This window comes from Peromyscus californicus, unplaced genomic scaffold (assembly GCF_007827085.1).
Source record: "Peromyscus californicus insignis strain IS unplaced genomic scaffold, ASM782708v3 Scaffold_10__1_contigs__length_136768540, whole genome shotgun sequence".
In the NCBI taxonomy this organism is placed as follows: domain Eukaryota; kingdom Metazoa; phylum Chordata; class Mammalia; order Rodentia; family Cricetidae; genus Peromyscus; species Peromyscus californicus.
Genome location: NW_026294391.1, coordinates 36,394,988 through 36,412,703, shown reverse-complemented (window position 1 = coordinate 36,412,703; position 17,716 = coordinate 36,394,988).

Here is a 17,716-nt window from a genome sequence, read left to right as displayed (position 1 = left end):
ACATCTCTACTTGCAAGTGTTCCTTGCAAGGAGTCATTGGTCTGGTTCGAGGGCCCTGCTATCCACTACACATTTGATGTTGGGCCACCACTAGGACTCTTCCTGGACTTCCTGCTGTCGATCTGTGTCGTGGAGTTCCTGCAGCTTTGGGTCTGCGGGTCAGGTCCCTTCACTTGCTCCAGCAGATCATAGATGGCGTGGATGTTGGGGCAGGCCAAGTCATAACCCTGGGTCTGGGCCTGGGCAGCTATAAGGTTGGTCTGCCAATGGGAAATGGGGACAGCTATGCCATGTTCACAATTTTGGGCCTGGCTCACCTACACCTGCATTAACAGTGTTGGCTCTATTGTGTTGCCCTGGCAAGGTACAGGACCTGCTCTCCCGACTGTTGCAGCTGGTGAGGGTCAAGGATACCTCTCCCACTCTTTTTTTAAATTTTTTATTCATTTTACATACCAACCATGGATCCCCCTCTAATCCCTCCTCCTTCTCCCAGCCCCCAGCCTCCCCTCCTCCAAAAGGGTAAGGCCTCCCATGGGGAATCAGCAAAGCCTGGTACATTCCGTTGAGGCAGGACCAAGGCCCTCCCTGCTGCATCAAGGGTGAGCAAGGCATCCCACCGTAGGTAATGGGCTCCAGAAAGCCAGCTCATGCACCAGGAATAGATCTTGATCCCACAGCCAGGGGCCCCTCAAACAGACCAAGCTACACAACTGTTTCCCATATGCAGAGGGTCTAGTCCAGTCCCATGCAGGTTTCACAGCTGTCGGTCTAAAGTTCGTGAGTTCCCACTAGCTTGGTTCAGTTGTTTCTGTGGATTTTCCCAGGATGATCTTGACTCCCCTTGCTCATATAATCCCTCTCCCCTCTCTTCAACTGGACTCCCGGAGCTCAGCCTGGTGCTTGGCTGTGGATCTCTGCATCTGCTTCCATCAGTTACTGAATGAAGGCTCTAGGATGACAGTTAGGGTATTTACCAATCTGATTATCAGGGTGGCTCTCCCACTCTTAGGACCACAGGGCCATCACCCTACCAGCCTCCGGGATTGATGGGCATGGGTGAGGGCACAGTGGAGGGCACTTCTCCCCCTCCCCTGTCGTCACAAGACAGACAGGTAATGGGGGACCTCAGCACTTTGGAGGTGAATGCAGGAAGTCCTGGAGTTCAAGGTCAGCCTCAGCTGCACAGGGAATTTTTAGCCGTCTTGCTCTAAAGCAATTCTGACTCAAAAAAAGGCAAGTAATAATGTTCAACCTTCTCATTGCTACCCCGCTGCCTTCCCATGTGTGTCCCTGCCTTGGGATCTGAGGCTTCAGCCCCAGAGCCCTTCTTCAGTCCCATTCCTCAGAGCACCCCACCTGTAACTGTGCTCGTTAGATCGTCTTTCAGGCAACCCAGCCTCTTCTTGAGGCCTGACTTTGTTACTGCCCTTTCTTGGATGTTTCCCCATGCTCCGGGCTGATCTCTCTGCCCACCTGACACTCAGAGGGCCCCTGCCTTCCCTGGGGGCTGGTACAGAAGCCATGCCTCCATGTTTCCTAAACCCACCCCTGTATCCTGCCTCTCCCTTCAGCCAAGACTCCCCACCTGCTCCTAGCTGGGGCCTGATGCACAGGTCATCCCCAACACAGAGCCCCAAAACAAGCCAAAAGAGTAATGTGCATGTAGGTCCAGAGAAAGGCACATTTGAGCTCCTTCCTCCATCTCTGCCACAATCTCTCCGTCTGAGCCCAGCTTCCATTCCCTCGACGTGTCAAACCTACAGACTCGGGGTTCCCACATTCCATCAATGCCTGACCACTCTGCCCTATTTCCCTGATACAACTCCATCCACTCTGGGCTCCTACACCTCAAGACTAGGAATACCCTAAGGATAAGACACAGGTAGCCTCTGTACTCAGGCTTCCGTCTTCCAGACACACATCTCAAAATACCAGGGATGATGGGTTTTTGCTTTGAAAATAAATTTGGAGTTATTCCAAAGCCTTTGATAGACCCGTAAGTCCTGACAAGATCTGTCATGGGATTGTAAGGACATACATTCTATAGCATGGCTGTGGGGACAGCCAGACAGCCTGTCCGCACATCCTGGGTGTAGCCTGCACACGTCTTCAGGAGGGACCATGAAACTTGAGGTGAAAGAACAATGTCCTCAAGCTCAGCCACTTCCTGTACCCCTTTCCCATGTAGTTACCATCTCAGCCTTGGAGCTCTCACTGTTTAATGGACAGGACCAGCCCCTGTGGTGGACAACTACCTTGATCTGGGGGTGATCTGCTTGCTACTGGACATGGCTACTGACCTTGAGTTGTCCATCTAGCTGAATGCTGCCAAGGTCTATGAAAGTAGGAGCTTGAGGTCAACTTGAGTGACTTCATGCCTCAGGAAAAGTAAAGAAGCCAAGTATGGTGACTTATTTTGGCTTATTGTTGGCTTGCTGTAAATTGCCTTTATTATATTTAACTATGTTCCCTGTATTCCTGATCTCTCCAAGACCATTATCAGGAAAGGGTGTTGGATTTTGCCAAAGGCCTTTTCAGCATCTAGTGAGATGATCATGTGTTTTTTTCTTTCAGTTTGTTTATATGGTGTATTACATTGACAAACTTTTGTATGTTGAACCTCCCTTGCATCTCTTGGATGAAGCCTAAATGATCATGGTGGATAATTGTTTTGATGTGTTCTTGGAGTCTGTTTGCCAATATTTTATTGAGTATTTTTGCATCAATGTTCATGAGGGAGATCAGTCTGTAGTTCTCTTTCTTTGTTGCATCCTTGTTTGGCTTGGGAGTCAGGGTAATTGTAGCCTCTTAGAGGAAGTTTGGTAATGTTCCTTCTGTTTCTATTGTGTGGAACAATTTAAAGAGTAAAGTATCTCTTTTTTGAAGATCTGGTAGAATTCTGTGTTGAAACCATCTGTTCCTGGGCTTTTTTTTTGGTTGGGAGACAATTAATGACTGTTTCTATTTCCTTAGGGGTTATTGGTCTATTTATATAGTTTATCTGGTCTTGATTTAACTTAGGTATGTGGTACCTATCCAGAAAATTATCCATTTCTTTTAGGTTTTTCCAGTTTTGTGGAGTAGAGGTTTTTGAAGTATGACCTGATGATTCTCTGGATTTCCTCAGTATTAGTTGTTATGTCTCCCTTTTCATTTCTGGTTTTGCTAATTTGGATGCTTTCTCTCTGCCTTTTGGTTAGTTTGGATAAGCGCTTATCTATCTTGTTGATTTTGTCAAAGAACCAACTCTTTGTTTCACTGATTCTTTCTATTGTTCTCCTTGTTTCTATTTTATTGATTTCAGCTCTCAATTTGATTATTTCCTGGCATCTATTCCTCCTGGGTGACTTTGCTGCTTCTTGTTCTAGGGCTTTCAGGTGTGCTGTTAAGTCACTAGTGTGAGATTTCTCCAACTTCTTTTTGTGGGCATTTAGTGCTAGGATATTTCCTCTTAGCACTGCTTTCATAGTGTTCCATAAGTTTGGGTATGTGGTATATCAATTTTCATTGATCTCTAGGAAGTCTTTAATTTCTTTATTTCTTCCGTGACCCATTGGTGATTCAGTTGAGCATTATCTCAGTTTCCATGAGATTGTAGGCTTTCTATAAATTTTGCTATTGCTGAAATCTAACTTTAAACCATGGTGGTCTGATAGAACACAGGAGGTTATTCCAATTTTTTGTATCTGTTGAGATTTGCTTTGTGACCGAGTATGTGGTCCATTTTAGAGAAGGTTCCATGGGGTGCTGAGAAGAAGGCATATTCTTTTTTGTTAGGATGGAATGTTCTGTAGATATCAATTAAGTCCATTTGAGTCATAACATCACATCAGTTAAGTCCCTTATTTCTCTGTTAAGTTTCGATTTTACAGATCTGTCCAGTGGTGAGAGTGGGATGTTGAAGTCTCCCACTATTAATGTGTGGGTTTTGGTGTGTGATTTAAGCTTTAGTAATGTTTCTTTTACATATGTGGGTGCCCTTGTGTTTGGGGCATAAATGTTCAGAATTGAAACTTCATCTTGGTGCATCTTTCCTGTGATGAGTATGTAATGTCCTTCTTGATCTCTTTTGATTGATTTTAGTTTGAAGTCTATTTTGCTGGATATTAGGATGGCGACACCAGCTTGCTTCTTAAGACCATTTGAATGGAAACACTTTTCCCAGCCTTTTATTCTGAGGTAGTGTCTATCTTTGAAATTAAAGTGTTTCTTGTATGCAGCAGAAAGATGGATCCTGCTTTCATATCCTTTCTGTTAGCCTGTGACTTTTTATAGGTGAAATAAGTCCATGATATTGAGGGATATTAATGACCAGTGATTGTTAGTTCCTGTTATCTTTTGGTGGCAGTGTGTGTGTACTTCTCTTCTTTGGGATTTTCTGCTGTGGGTTATCTATTGCCTGTGTTTTCATGGGTGTATCTGACTTCCTTAGGTTGGAATTTTCCTTCTAGTGCTTTCTGTAGGGCTGGATTTGTGGATAGGTATTGTTTAAATCTGGTTTTGTCTTGTAATGTCTTGTTCACTCCATCTATGATGATTGAAAGTTTTGCTGGGTATATTAGTCTAGGTTGGCATCCATGGTCTCTTAGTGTCTGCATTACATCTGTCCAGGTCCCTCTGGCTTTCAGAGTCTCCATTGAGAAATCAGGTATTATTCTGATGGGTTTGCCTTTATAAGTCACTTGGTCTTTTTCCTTTGATGCTCCTAATATTCTTCCTTTATTCTGTATGTTTAGTTTTTAAATTATTATGTGGCAAGAGGACTTTTGGGGGGGTCTAGTCTGTTTGGTGTTCTATTGGCTTCTTGTATCTTCATAGGTATTTCCTTCTTTAAGTTGGAAAAGTTTTCTTCTATGATCTTGTTGAATATATTTTCTGTGCCTTTGAGTTGGTATTCTTCTCCTTCTATCTGTATTATTCTTATGTTTGGTCTTTTCATGGTGTCCCAGATTTCCTGGACATTTTGTGTTATGAGGTTTGGGCTTTGGTATTTTCTTTGAATGACAAATCCATTTCCTCTACTGTATCCTCTACACCAGAGATCCTCTTCCATCTCTTGTATTGTTAGTTATGCTTGCATCTGTTTCCTGTTTGTTTACTCAGATTTTCTACTTCCAGCATTCCCTCTGTTTATGTCTTCTTCATTATCTCTCTCTCCCTTTTCAGGTCTTCAACTGTTTCCCTCACCTGTTTCAATGTGTTTTCTTTAAGGGATTTATTGCTTTCTTCCAGTTTTTATTTGTCTTTTCCTCTATTTCTTTATAGATTTCTTCCAGTTTTTGCTTGACTTTTCTCCATTTCTTTCTTGATTTCTTCCACTTTTTTGTTTGTCTTTTCTTCAATTTCATTTTTTCAGTTTTTCTTGAAAGGTCTCTAGCATCTTCATGATGCCGTTCTTAAGGTCGCTATCTTCTGCTTCTTCTACCTTGTGATGTTCAGGTCTTGCTGTTGGAGGAGGGCTAGGTTCTGGTGATGCTGTATTGCTCTTTATGCTGTTGTATGTACTTCTGCCTTGAAGTCTGCCCATCTCCTCGTCTAATATGTATAAGAGGTGCCTGTGTCTGAGCGAGTTGCTAGTGGTCCACTCTGTGCTTGTGGTGTCTGTGTCTCAGGGGGCCCTTCTGGGTCTAATCCTAGCTCTTAGTCTAATTGAAGCAGGTAGATTCTGTGTCTCAGAGAGCTGCTCTTGGGTCAACCCAAGCTAGCTGATTCTGTGACTCACGGATCTGTTCTTGGTCTTATCAGGGCTCTTGGTCCAGTCAGAGTTGGTAGATTCTGTGTTTTGGGAAGCCTCTCATGGTTCAATGAGAGGTGGCAGATTCTACTTCTCAGAAAGCCACTCTCGGTCTAATGAGGGCTGGCAGATTCCAAGTCTGCTGAGGTTACTCTTGGTCTAATGACAGCTCTTTGTCCATGAGAGCTCTCTCTCTCTAGGCCCGATGAGAGCTTGGGGTTGGTTTCCAAGCCTCAGGAAGTGGCTGGGGTCTCTCGGGCAGATGGGTATGGGGGCAGGGTGTATAGATTGCAGGGTCTGCTGAGGGGTCTGGGTGAAGGGGGAGCCTTCCTGCAGGAGCCATGCCTGCTGGCCTGCAACTGGGGCCAAGTTGGACGGGTGTTGTGTGGTGACTTATAATCTCAACATTCCACAGGCTGAGGCAGGAGGATCGTTACCAGTTCAAAGCCAGCCTGGGCTTCAAAGAGAGTCCTTGCCTCAGAGAGGGATTCAGCATGTTATGGAGACAGGAGGGCAGGTTTACCGGAAGAGATGACAGGAAGAAGCTAAAACCTGCCTGCCCCACCCGGAAGAAATCAATCCACCACTCCTCTCCATGGCAGCTCAAAGATCTGTCTGACTCGTCTATGTTACCCAGTCCCAAACACGGAGAGCCCTCCCTCACACAGTCTACTCCACAGCGAACTGAGCCTGGAGTGGGAGCCCTGGAATCCTAGTGCTGTGGGATGTTCTGTATGGCAAATGTGTTGCTAATTAGTCAATAAATAAAACAGTGATTGGCCATTGGCTAGGCAGGAAGTGTAGGCGGGACAAGGAGGAGAATAAAGGTGGGAAATGGAAGGCTGAGTCAGAGAGACACTGCCAGCCGCCACGATGAGAAACAGCATGTGAAGATGCTGGTAAGCCACAAGCCATGTGGCAAGGTATAGATTAATGGCAATGGATTAATTTAAGCTGTAAGAACAGTTAGCAAGAAGCCTGCCACGGCCATACAGTTTGTAACCAATATAAGTCTCTGTGTTTACTTGGTTGGGTCTGAGTGGCTGTGGGACTGGCAGGTGAGAGAGATTTGTCCTGACTGTGGGCCAGGCAGGAAAACTCAAGCTACATCCTAGAACTACCCCTACCATGACATGAGTTTCCATGCAAACACTGTGCTCTGCCACCCCAGGGCCCAAAGGAGAGCACATCTGCACAAAGAGGGAGAAGATGGGTGCTGCAGGACACCCCTTTTCTCTTAGGGCAGGAGGTCCTGGTGGCTAGAGTTGCTGTTATACTGGCAATGTCCTGGGGACCAGCTATGGCCCTAACCTCACAGACGGTCCAGCACATCTGGAACAACAGATCCATTCTCTTACTCCAATTTTGAGCCATGCGCCTGAGCACCCCCAGCCTCCTAGCTCTGTGCTTCCCATCTCCAACTGTCTGTTCCTTAGTCCCCTCCTCAGTGGATCCTCCCGTGATGCAGACTGGGCCCTGATGATCATTTTACAGTATCCACACTGCTGGGCATATACAGACCATGTCAGCACCCCATGGATGCTAAGGCAAAGCTCACCCTCAGGAGGCTCTGTGCGGAGGAAGGAAAAGGAGACAGGGTCCACTTTTTTCATCTCACTCCTGATTCCTCCAGTTCAATAGGCCTTGGGGAACTGTGGCCCTTGTGGCCACTCCTGGATTTTACCGTCCCACCTCCCTGTATACCCGAAGCTCCCTGAGATGAGGAAAGGGAGGGGAGGCAAAGAGGGAAACTGCCAGGAGGTTCCAGCAGCCTCACCTCAGCCCTTTCCTAAACCCTTCCCAGTATAAGAGCCAGGTGCATCTCCTTAGCCTCAGCTCCATGCAAGGAGGTGTCACCTGCTTCCAAAACACCAAGCAGGCCTGGGACAGGGAAAGCTAGAACCCAGGAAGTGGATCCCAACCCCAAAAGTTGGCAGGGCTTCCCCTGTGCCTCTGAAGTCCACATGCAGCCCCATTCTTAGGACTCAGCTGTATGGGGCTATGATAGTGGGAGGGGCCCGGGAGGCCCTGCATGAGAATGATTGAGTGAAAAAAAGTCCCTTTGTTCCCTCACTCCCTGATGATCCAGGATTCCTCTGTCCCCAGTGTGCTGGCTACATGGACATCATCCTCTGAGTCACCCTTCCACACAGCAGCCAGGAGCACTTTCACGGAGCTTACAGTATTTTCCTGGAGCCCCCAGAACGGTCATCAACACCTATCATCCAGATCCACTCCTTTGAGAGAAAAACCCTATTTGTACAGTTCAGACTGTTTATACAGTCATTTGCTTTCTGCTCCTCCCCAGCAGCTACAGCACTCACAGAGCAGTCCCCAGAGTTGTTGAGCCAGTAAGGGACAGCTAGTGTGGGTCTACAATGCTCAGGAGGAAAACACAAATGCTTTCTTCCCCCTCTTTAAAAACAAAAGGAAACTTATAAGTGTGTGTGTGTGTGTGTGTGTGTGTGTGTGTGTGTGTGTACACATACTTCATGCAGAGTTGTGCTAGAATGAGTCTGAATGGCCAGTCTGTGGCTTCCCCAACTCCAGTGACAATCCATGTCCCCACGGGTTGACGCTCAGTGTGGTACCCAGAGAGATACGGGGGCAGTGGTCAGGGGGCATTTGGCAGCATGGATTGGACACAGAGCCTTGGATGGTCGGTCCAACCCTCAGCCCAGGACCCTTTCAACTTCCCTTTGGGCCCAGGATCTCTCCAGAAAGGTTCTGAGACCGAACAAAATGGAAGTGCCAGACTGGAGAAAAGGCTACTCGGGATCCCTGTCCTGGCTTGTGAAGCAACAGCCAAATGATCCCTTTCCTTCTTCAGTTGCTATGGTCATGGTTTTTCATCAAAGCACTAGTAACCCTAGCTAGAGCAGGGGTATATAAGATATTCTCCCTCACAGTTTTCTTGAGGAAACTTGTCTTACCACACATGAATCCAAACCAATTCAAGTTGGATGGCCGCTCCTTAACCCTGCACCCAGACATAAGTTGGAATGTGTCTGAGTGGAACACGTGCAAGTTTAATGTTTGTTAGGGAAGAAGTATATTCCACTGTTCAGAAGGGTCCATGTGTAGCTCAGTGCAGGTGAGGATCCCAGGTTACTAGGTTGCTTGGTATGTGTTCAGAGTACATGCAGCTAAGGTTCTGAGGCTGTCAGTGAAATATGATAACTGTGTGTGTGTGTGTGTGTGTGTGTGTGTGTGTGTGTGTGTGTGTGTGTGTGTGTGTAAAAGAGTCTTAGGTCACTGAACTCTTCCCTGTGCTTGCCTGCCTCAACATTGCTCAAAGTTTCAGAGGAAACAAGAATTCTTTCGACAATGATAGGACAAACACCATTCATGGGAAAGTTTGGAAAAGAATCTTCTTTCCTTGGCTTGTGCCCTGAGTACCTGAGTGAATCCGAAGTTGAATGTAATCGGATCATTAGTCTGATAGAGAAAATGTCAAGATGGAAAGGCATCAGGCTGGTGCTGAGAAACCAGCTGCAATTGTCAGGGATCAACATCACTAAAGAGAAACCTCCTGTGTTGTGCTGGGACATTATTCTGAGGGCAACCCACTGGAGGCTCCACCCTGTGATGGTCCAAATGCATTTGAAAGAAGAAAACTGAAACCTAAGGATTCCCTGATACTCTAAGTCAACTGCCCAGGGAAGTGTTTCCCCAGGGCCAGGACACAGAAGCTGATGCTCCCATGGTCCAGGGGAGTTGGCAGCAGAACTCAGCATCATCTCTGTGTGATGTTGGTTCTGCAAGCATGGAAGATGCAAGATTAGGGATTCAGAAGGCCTGCTCCATGTTTTGAGAGAGCAGCTCGGGCCAAGCAATGTGTGGCAGTGCTGGAACTGCCATGAGAATGCCCTGAGAGGACATCGTGTAAGGCCACAGGAAGAGGAACAAACACACTGGGGATCATAGCCTGATGCACAAAGCAAAAGTCCTAGGCCGAGGACAGGGGGAGCCTCCTGTGGCACACAGGTCACTGCCCCCTACATGCCCCTGCATCTAGTGGAGTCAGGCCGGTAGGGGGGGTCTACAGACCCATTCCTGCTGTGGCCATCAGACAAGTGGTTACTGGCAACAGATCCTCTGACTTGGGCTTCTGATAGGCCATTGTCAGGGCCTGCCTCCCCTTCCAGAACTGGGGATTGCCTAGTGCCCAGTTGAGAAGGACTGACATTAGGACGTGGAGCCAAAGTTCAGGTCGCATTCATAAGCTCCTCTGGCCCATACATGGCTTCCACTCTGCAACAGACACCTGAGCATGCAGGTGAGAAGAGGGTTATCAGATGCCCAGAATCCACAGCAAATCACACAGATAGTCGCAACTCACCAAGGAATGCACCTTCCAGGAATTTACAAAGAAGAAATAAACAACCGAAGCCAAAGGAACAAAGGACAGAGGAGAGGGACGCCCACCAAATGGTGCTTATGAACTAGCTGAGGAAAACAGTCCCATTTGGAGGAGAGGGTGGTTAGGGAGCAGTTGCCACCTCCCCACTGTGAATTCTGCTCTGGGACCACAGAGCTGGTGTGTTAATCTCCTTGCATCCATACAAACGTATGTCGGGGCAGTGTGAAGTTTGATACAAAAGCATGAATTTAGTTTAATAAACCTTTCTTTCTGAAACAAATGCTGGGGGGCAAGGAAACACAGTCTGCTGTACCCTATCTGGCCATCTCCAGTCAACACTTTGCTAGTCAACATTCTAGGAGGATGGGTCCCACGAACAAAGGGATGGCTTATCACTCTCCATACTCACTCACAAACATAATGAGTGGAAGAAGGAGGCTCTGTGTACAAGGGGATAGGAAGGCTCAACAGTGGAACAATCTTCTGTGATCTAGTGAGCCATCCTTCTGTGATCTAGTGAGTTCTCCTTCCCAGCTCGTGCCGGGAAGGGGAGTGGGGGGAGGGGGGCTAAACTCAACTTTGATCACTGTCTGCCTGGAGCAGACCCACATTAGACTTATGATACCACAAACATTTCTCAAAAACTTTGCCAAGATAGAGAATTACCATCCAAACTGTTCAAACAGTGAGTGTGGTATGACAAGAAGCTCTTTGGCGCTTCCTTGCCAACTCTCTTGGGGATTTCTTGGAGCATCAATTTTTATTCGGGGTGATTCCATGTGCTGTTCCGATCTTCACATGGGCTGTGTGACCCCCGCTGCCCTCAGAAAACTCAAGGAGCATCATGGCTCTCCAGAAAGCATTCCATGACGCCTGGCCACCGGGCCATTGCACCTGGGGAAAAAAAAAAAAAACAGCACAGCGTTACACATAGAGGCATGTTCTGCCAGACTTTGGGACACCTGCCTTCCCACCTGTATGCCTCCTGGCCCCATCAGACCTTTACTAGACTTAGGAGAGGGATCTGCCCCCAATAGCCCTGGCCCAGTTCTTGCGAATATCATAAAATACACCCACAACTCATTCTGCTCCTCATGGGCCACCCAAAAGCACTTGCTCTAAGCAGAAATCATGCAAACCCCGTAAGACATCACCTGGCTGGAAGGCATGCGCTGGCTCTGCTCTGTGACAGAATCGTGTGCTGGCATGCCAGATGAGGCTGGCATCACCTCCAGAGAACTGAAAGTGAAGAGCTCTATCCTTCCCAATTCTACTTCTGACATCAGAACAGGCTCTGGCTTAAGGGGACCCTGGGTGGTGTGATCCCCACAGTCCTAAATCTGTACATCACAGCCATTCCGAGAGATTGATGGAAATGTGACTAGTTCTGACAAGGCACTCTGTGCAGAGTTAGCCAGGAGGGAAACATCCTAACACCAGTAGCCTCATACAGCAGGTCACAGGGGACAACTGGAGAGGGCGTCACTGATACTAACCCAGCCCTGGCAGGACACATCTCACAGTGGATACACTAAGCACAAGACACAGAGCAAAGCAAAAAAAAATTAAAAACTTGGAAAACCAAATGCTGCGCACGGAGCCTCTGTCTACAATCACAGCCTTCCACAGGCTCAGGCAGAAGAACAGCTGGGATTTAGAAGCAGCCAGATTTATACAAAGACCTTATGTTATTTACCAAAACAAACAAACAAAAAACCACAAATCATAGGGCACAGTATCTGTTTCTATTTACATGGAATCCTACAGAATTCTTATGGGGTCATTTCCTCTGAGTTGAAGCACTCCCTCCAGGAAAGAGGAGGGAGGTGGACGAGACCCGGGAATGAAACAAGGGCACGTCTAGTCAAGCTGAAACTTTTAAGATTCACAAAGGTCCCTCCCCGAGGTTATATAAGCAGCAAGTGATTGCTGAAGGCAGGGCTTCTGACCAGTCAAGCTGCCTGGAGGAGACTCCCTCCCTGGTGAGCTAAGCTGCCTAGAGAGGACACTGGAGGAGACCCCCTCTCTGGTGAGCTAAGCTGCCTAGAGAGGACGCTGCCCTTGTCAAATTGCTTGCAAGAGAGTTCCAGGGTTCCAGCTTTCCTGAGGCATCACTCAGGCTGGGGTGGGTTTTGGTGAAGCCCAACCGCCTTTGGTCATGCCTGCTGTGTAGCAAACTGCTTACCTACACCCCAGTCAACTCACCCATTCACCGAGATGGACATTTTACGGTTATTTGTCATCTGTTCCCTACCTGGGGTGGGCAGGCATGTATTCCTATCACCCCCAGGCAGAGTGCCACACTCAGCAATGCAGCTAATCATTACAGAACAGAAGCACAACCCTAGTCCTGGAGTATCACAGACCTGGTGGGTGAGACGAGGAAGGCTCCATCATGACCTGGAAACATGGCCTTGGTTACCCTGAGTATAGGCAGGACAGGTGTCCGCTGAAATAGGATGAGCAGGAGCGATTCCCTCTCCACCAGAAGACCCTAGACAACACTTCCAACTTGTGGAGCTCTCCCCCAATTTGGAGATTTTTGACATCTTTTCTCCACCAGAAGACCTCAGAGCACGCCATACTCTGCCCCTGTCTGCAGTCTCTTGAAAAGCTTGGGCATCGTCTCTTAATCACAGAGGCCTGGACCACACTGAACAGTACCCATCTCTGTGTCTAAAATCCCTTGTGACGTTGGGCATTATCTGTCTACCACAGGACACTCTACTGCACCATACACCCAAGTCTCTGCAGTCTTCCCAGAAGCCCTGGTTGTCTATCTTAACAGTCCACACCTTGACCTCTCTTAGCCTTTGCAAGCCTTTTCAAAACAACAATTTGGAACATTAAAAGGTAAAACCATTGTGCTTCTAAGAAACCAACAGCCTTTGTCTATGGAACAAATATGAAGAGGATTGTAAAGCCAAAAGACATCTGGCCGCTGACAAGCCTGCAGACTATGAGGGGTGTGGGATGCTCACGGGTGTTTTAAGGTTTGGGGTGTTCCTTTGTTGAGGAGTGTTAAGGTTTCCAGAAACACACATAAGGAAAGATACGGAACTACAAACTCTGAGAGAGTGAGTCTGCAAAGTATGCCCTAGCCTGCTTTGTGATCCACAGAAAGCCCAGGATTCTTCAGGTGTACCTATGGGGATGATGAATTTTAACAGCCTGCAGTGGAAGCTGCCTGCCCACTTCTTGGTCCTGGACTCTCCTCTTGGCATAAGCTCTGAGAGTGACTACCACACAGGCCAGTAGATCCTGCAGGTAAAAAAATTCCACAAACCACAGGTGAAAGGAAGGCACACAGCACACGGGTGGTACAGCCACTCTCTCCAGGACACAGTGGACTGTAAAAAAAAAAAAACAACCAAAAACACAAAACAAAAAAACAAACCAGTTCACCACCCCTGGGACTCAGCCTCCCACTCAAGAAAAGGATGGACAGATCCACCACCTCTAGGACCTATGAGACCTCCAGAGCCAAAGTGAAACTCCGTTTCTGTTAAGACTAGGCCCGGCTTTGCCACTGTGGGCTTCACACCAGTCTGATGCCAGAGTCTCAATCTGTCACACGCAGGCAGCCCCAGTTGGTCAGGACATGCAACTTGTGCTTCGGGCTTCAGCCACATGCCTGCTTCAGTTATCTCAGGTTTTGCTGGGATTTTCTTGATGTGAAAGCTTTTACTACCTCACCCTCACCTTTGTCCTTCTCTCCACCTTGGTCAGAGAGCAACTAGGAAGATCTTTGACCGCCCCCACTTCATTGGAAATAGAATCTTTTCTCACACAGTATATCCTGCTTACAGTTTCCCCTCCCTCCACTCCTCCCCATCGATTCCCATCTCCCCTTCGATCCAAATCCATTCCCTTTCTGTCCCTCACTAGAAATAGACAGGCTTCTAGGAGATATCAACCAAACGTGACGCAATACAATAAGATAAGACAAAGCAAGAACCATCACATCCAAGTTGGACATGGCAAGCCAACAGAAGGAAAAGAGTCCTAAGAGCAGGCACCAGTGCCAGAGACCCACTCGTTCACGGATTCAAGAGTCCTATGAAAATACTAAACTGAAAGCTGTAATATATACACTGAGGACCCGGTGCACACCCACAGGCTCTGTCCTTGCTGCTTTAGTCTCTGTGAGTTCCTATTACCTTTGCTCAGTTGATGAAGAGGGCCTTGTTTTCTTGGATTCCACCATCGCCTCTGGCTCTTACATAGTTTCATCCTCTTCTTCCCTGAGGTTCCCTGAGCTCTGAGGGGAGGGATTTAATAGAGACATCTTATTTAGAGCTGTGTGTTTCAAGTTCTCTCTCTCTCTGTCATGTCTGGCCGTGGGTCTTTGTATTTCTTCCCATCAGCTGCAGGCAAAAGATTCCTTGAATGAGGCCTCTGCAAGGGCAGCTGAATAAGGCAAAAAATAAAGTCTTTAAAGAGACAGTAAAGGTAGTATAAAAAATAAGCCACGTTAGATGTATATTTTAAAGGTATCTTGACTTCAAAATTTGAATATAAGGATATGTTACCTTGACCCAGATGATCTGGCTCAGACGATACAGCCTCATGGACTATAGCAGGAAGTAGTAAGAGAAGCTACGCCCAAATTCCAAAATTATATGTAATTTTACTTTGTTAAGGTTAAAACCTTCCTTTTTTTTTAAAAAAAAAAAGGGGGGAAGATGAGCTGTAGGAGGAGAATAAAGCTGGGAAGTGGAAGGCTGATGCCGGTAAGCCATTGGCAAGGTGGTCATCCTTGTGTGGGCAACAGGAAGGAGAGAAGCCTGAAAGGCAGGCTTCAGGTTGCCCTGAAGCCATGAGGTAGTACAGCCAGCACCAATAGAGGCTGGCCTCAAGCCAGAATAAGAGGCCTGGGGCAAGGCATGCTCTAGTCTCCTGCCTGAGCACCAGAATGCCACTAGCTGACCAGGACCTTCCAAACTCAAAGAGCTCATTGTCACTGTGGTGATATATTGTAGACCCTAATAAACTTGCCTGAGGATCAGAGGACAGAGTCTAGCCACTACATTCGACCTAGAGGTCAGGCAGTGGTGTCACACACCTTTAATCCCAGCACTTGAGAGCTCATGCCTTTTCTTGGGAAGCACACACATCTTTAATCGCAGGAAGTAGTATGGCAGGGCAGAGAAAGGTGTATAAGGCATGAGGAAATAAGAACTCTCTCTTTAGACTGAGGATTTCTTACATAGAGGTAAGAACTAGTGGCTGGCTGTTCTGCTTCTTTGATCTTTCAGCTTTCACCCTGATATCTGGCTCTGGGTTTTTTTTTTTTTTTATTAAAAGACCATCTAAGATTCTAACAACATCTGGCCATGTCATATGTGCTTCGACCTCTGTTTCTGCTCTCTTCTCATTCCTGAAGAACTTGAAATACTCCATTCTTAATAAAGGGAGTGAAGCTGCTGGGCCAATGTTGACACTCCCCAACACACACACACACACACACACACACACACACACACACACACACACACACACACACATACACACACAGACACACACACACACACACACACACACACAGAGAGAGAGAGCTAGAGAGAGAGAGAGGGGGGAGAGCGCTAGAGAGAGAGTAGGAGAGGGAGGGAGAAAGACAGAGGGAGGGGAAGAAAGACAGAGGGAGAGGGAGAGGAAGAGAGAGGGTGGAGGTAAATATGTGGACCTTGTGGTGCTTTAAATGAGAAAGTCTCCCAGAGCCCAGGTATTTGAGAATTTACCATTTGGTGGTGCTTTTGCAAGGGCTGGGGGTCGGGGGGTTATGGAATCTTTAGGAGGCAGAGGCTTGCTGGAGGAAGTGTATTCCTATGGGTGGGCTTTGAGAGCATATAGCCTTGGCCAATTACTAGTCCACGTTCCATGAGCCCTGCATGCAGGCAGAAATGTCATCAGTCACTTCTTGCTCTGGCGGGGAGGACATGAGCTGAAATGCAAGGAGCATTGGGACCAACTGGGCTGGGCGGGGGAGAGGAGGTATGTAGGCTTTGGGATGCATGTTCAACCCCAGACCTGGGGAGCGATCATCTGCCTGGAAACTGGAGAAAGCAAGCTCCCAGAAGTGAGTTTTCAAATGACATGCTTGAAATACTGGAAGGTATTGAGAACATGAAAAAAATTAGGCAATATACGTTTCTTTTTAAAAAGAGGCAACTAGAAACTGCAAGAAATAAAAAGATGCATTATGTTCACAGAATATTAAGAAATGTAGGCGTTGGAGGAGGTGGGAATCAGGGGTGGGTTGTGGGGGAAGCTTTGGGGGCGGGAGGAGGGAGGACAGGGGAATCTGTGGTTGGTATGTAAAATGAATAGAAAATTTCTTAATAAAAATATGTATGAACATTAAAAAAAAAGAAATGCAGGCAGGCAAACACACTGGCCTTGCGAGATGCAAAGTTGCATAATTCTGTTGTCCTACAGACAAACAAATGCAAAAGTGCTAACCTGGAGACAAACTCCTGGCATTTGTACCCTGGAGGGCTGTGAGGGGCAGGGAGGGGCATGGCTAAGGAGACTGCCCTCCTCTGTTGCACAGGTACTCACAGATTAGGTAGGACAGTTGGGAGTATTGACATGTGCATGCAGGCACTGCCTCCCATTTTAACTCTTTCCTAACCGCCTTGTTTTTCATTCATGTGCACTTTTTCCCTAGGAGACATAAATAAGAAATATTCTGGAATAGTTGTGGGAACAATCTGCTCTGACAAGAGCAGTTCTGGGTTTCCCTGAACATTCCAGATTCAAGCAGATGGTGGCCACCCTAACAGAGCACCCGAGGACCTGAGTAGTTGCAGGACTAGCACAGTCTCTGTGAGGTGGACTCACCTGCATGGCTGGGAGCCGCGAGTGCAGCAACGTCCATGGCTAAGGGGACAAGTTCAGGATCCATCCCAGAGTCCAGCTGGTGTCTAAGGCCCGGTTCCTCCATCGAGAGGAAATGTTCCTCGGAGGATGACAGTGTAAAGGGCATCATCCAAGAATCGTGGGCAGCCATAGAGGAATCAAGCACGCTGCTGCCAGTAGCCAGAGGGCAGAGGCCAGAGACGAAGTCCATGGATGTGAGGCTGGCAGGATGGTGACCTGGCCACTCCTGGTACCTCTCGCATTCATATAGTGACCTGGAAAACATAACCAAACAGTGTGCTTGGGATGGTAGAGGCCTGGGTGAGGTGGGCGGGTGTTAGGCAGGGACTCGAGGCGAGGTTGGCAGTATGGGCTGAAGCCAATGAAGCTGTGGAAGGTTGCAAATCACTACCACTAATCACCCTGCCTGCTCTTCAGCGAGGTTGCCGAGGGGCAGGCTCTGACAGGCCTGGAGTCACAGACACTTAAAATTGTCTATAGCATAGAACCAGAAAACAGAAAATGATTGACAAGACCCTAATATCCAATGAATAAATGATGGTTAGCATCAAAGGAACATTAGGCAGAAGCTGACAGCAATTTAATGAATATCCCATCAGGGCTAATGGATCTCAAGCCTGATCAGAGCTTCTGTTAAACATCCTCTCAACCTCTGCCCTAGCCTGCATGGCAGGCACTATCTCATCCCCATTGCATGGGTAAGAGCTCACATGAACCTGCCTGCAGTCACAATC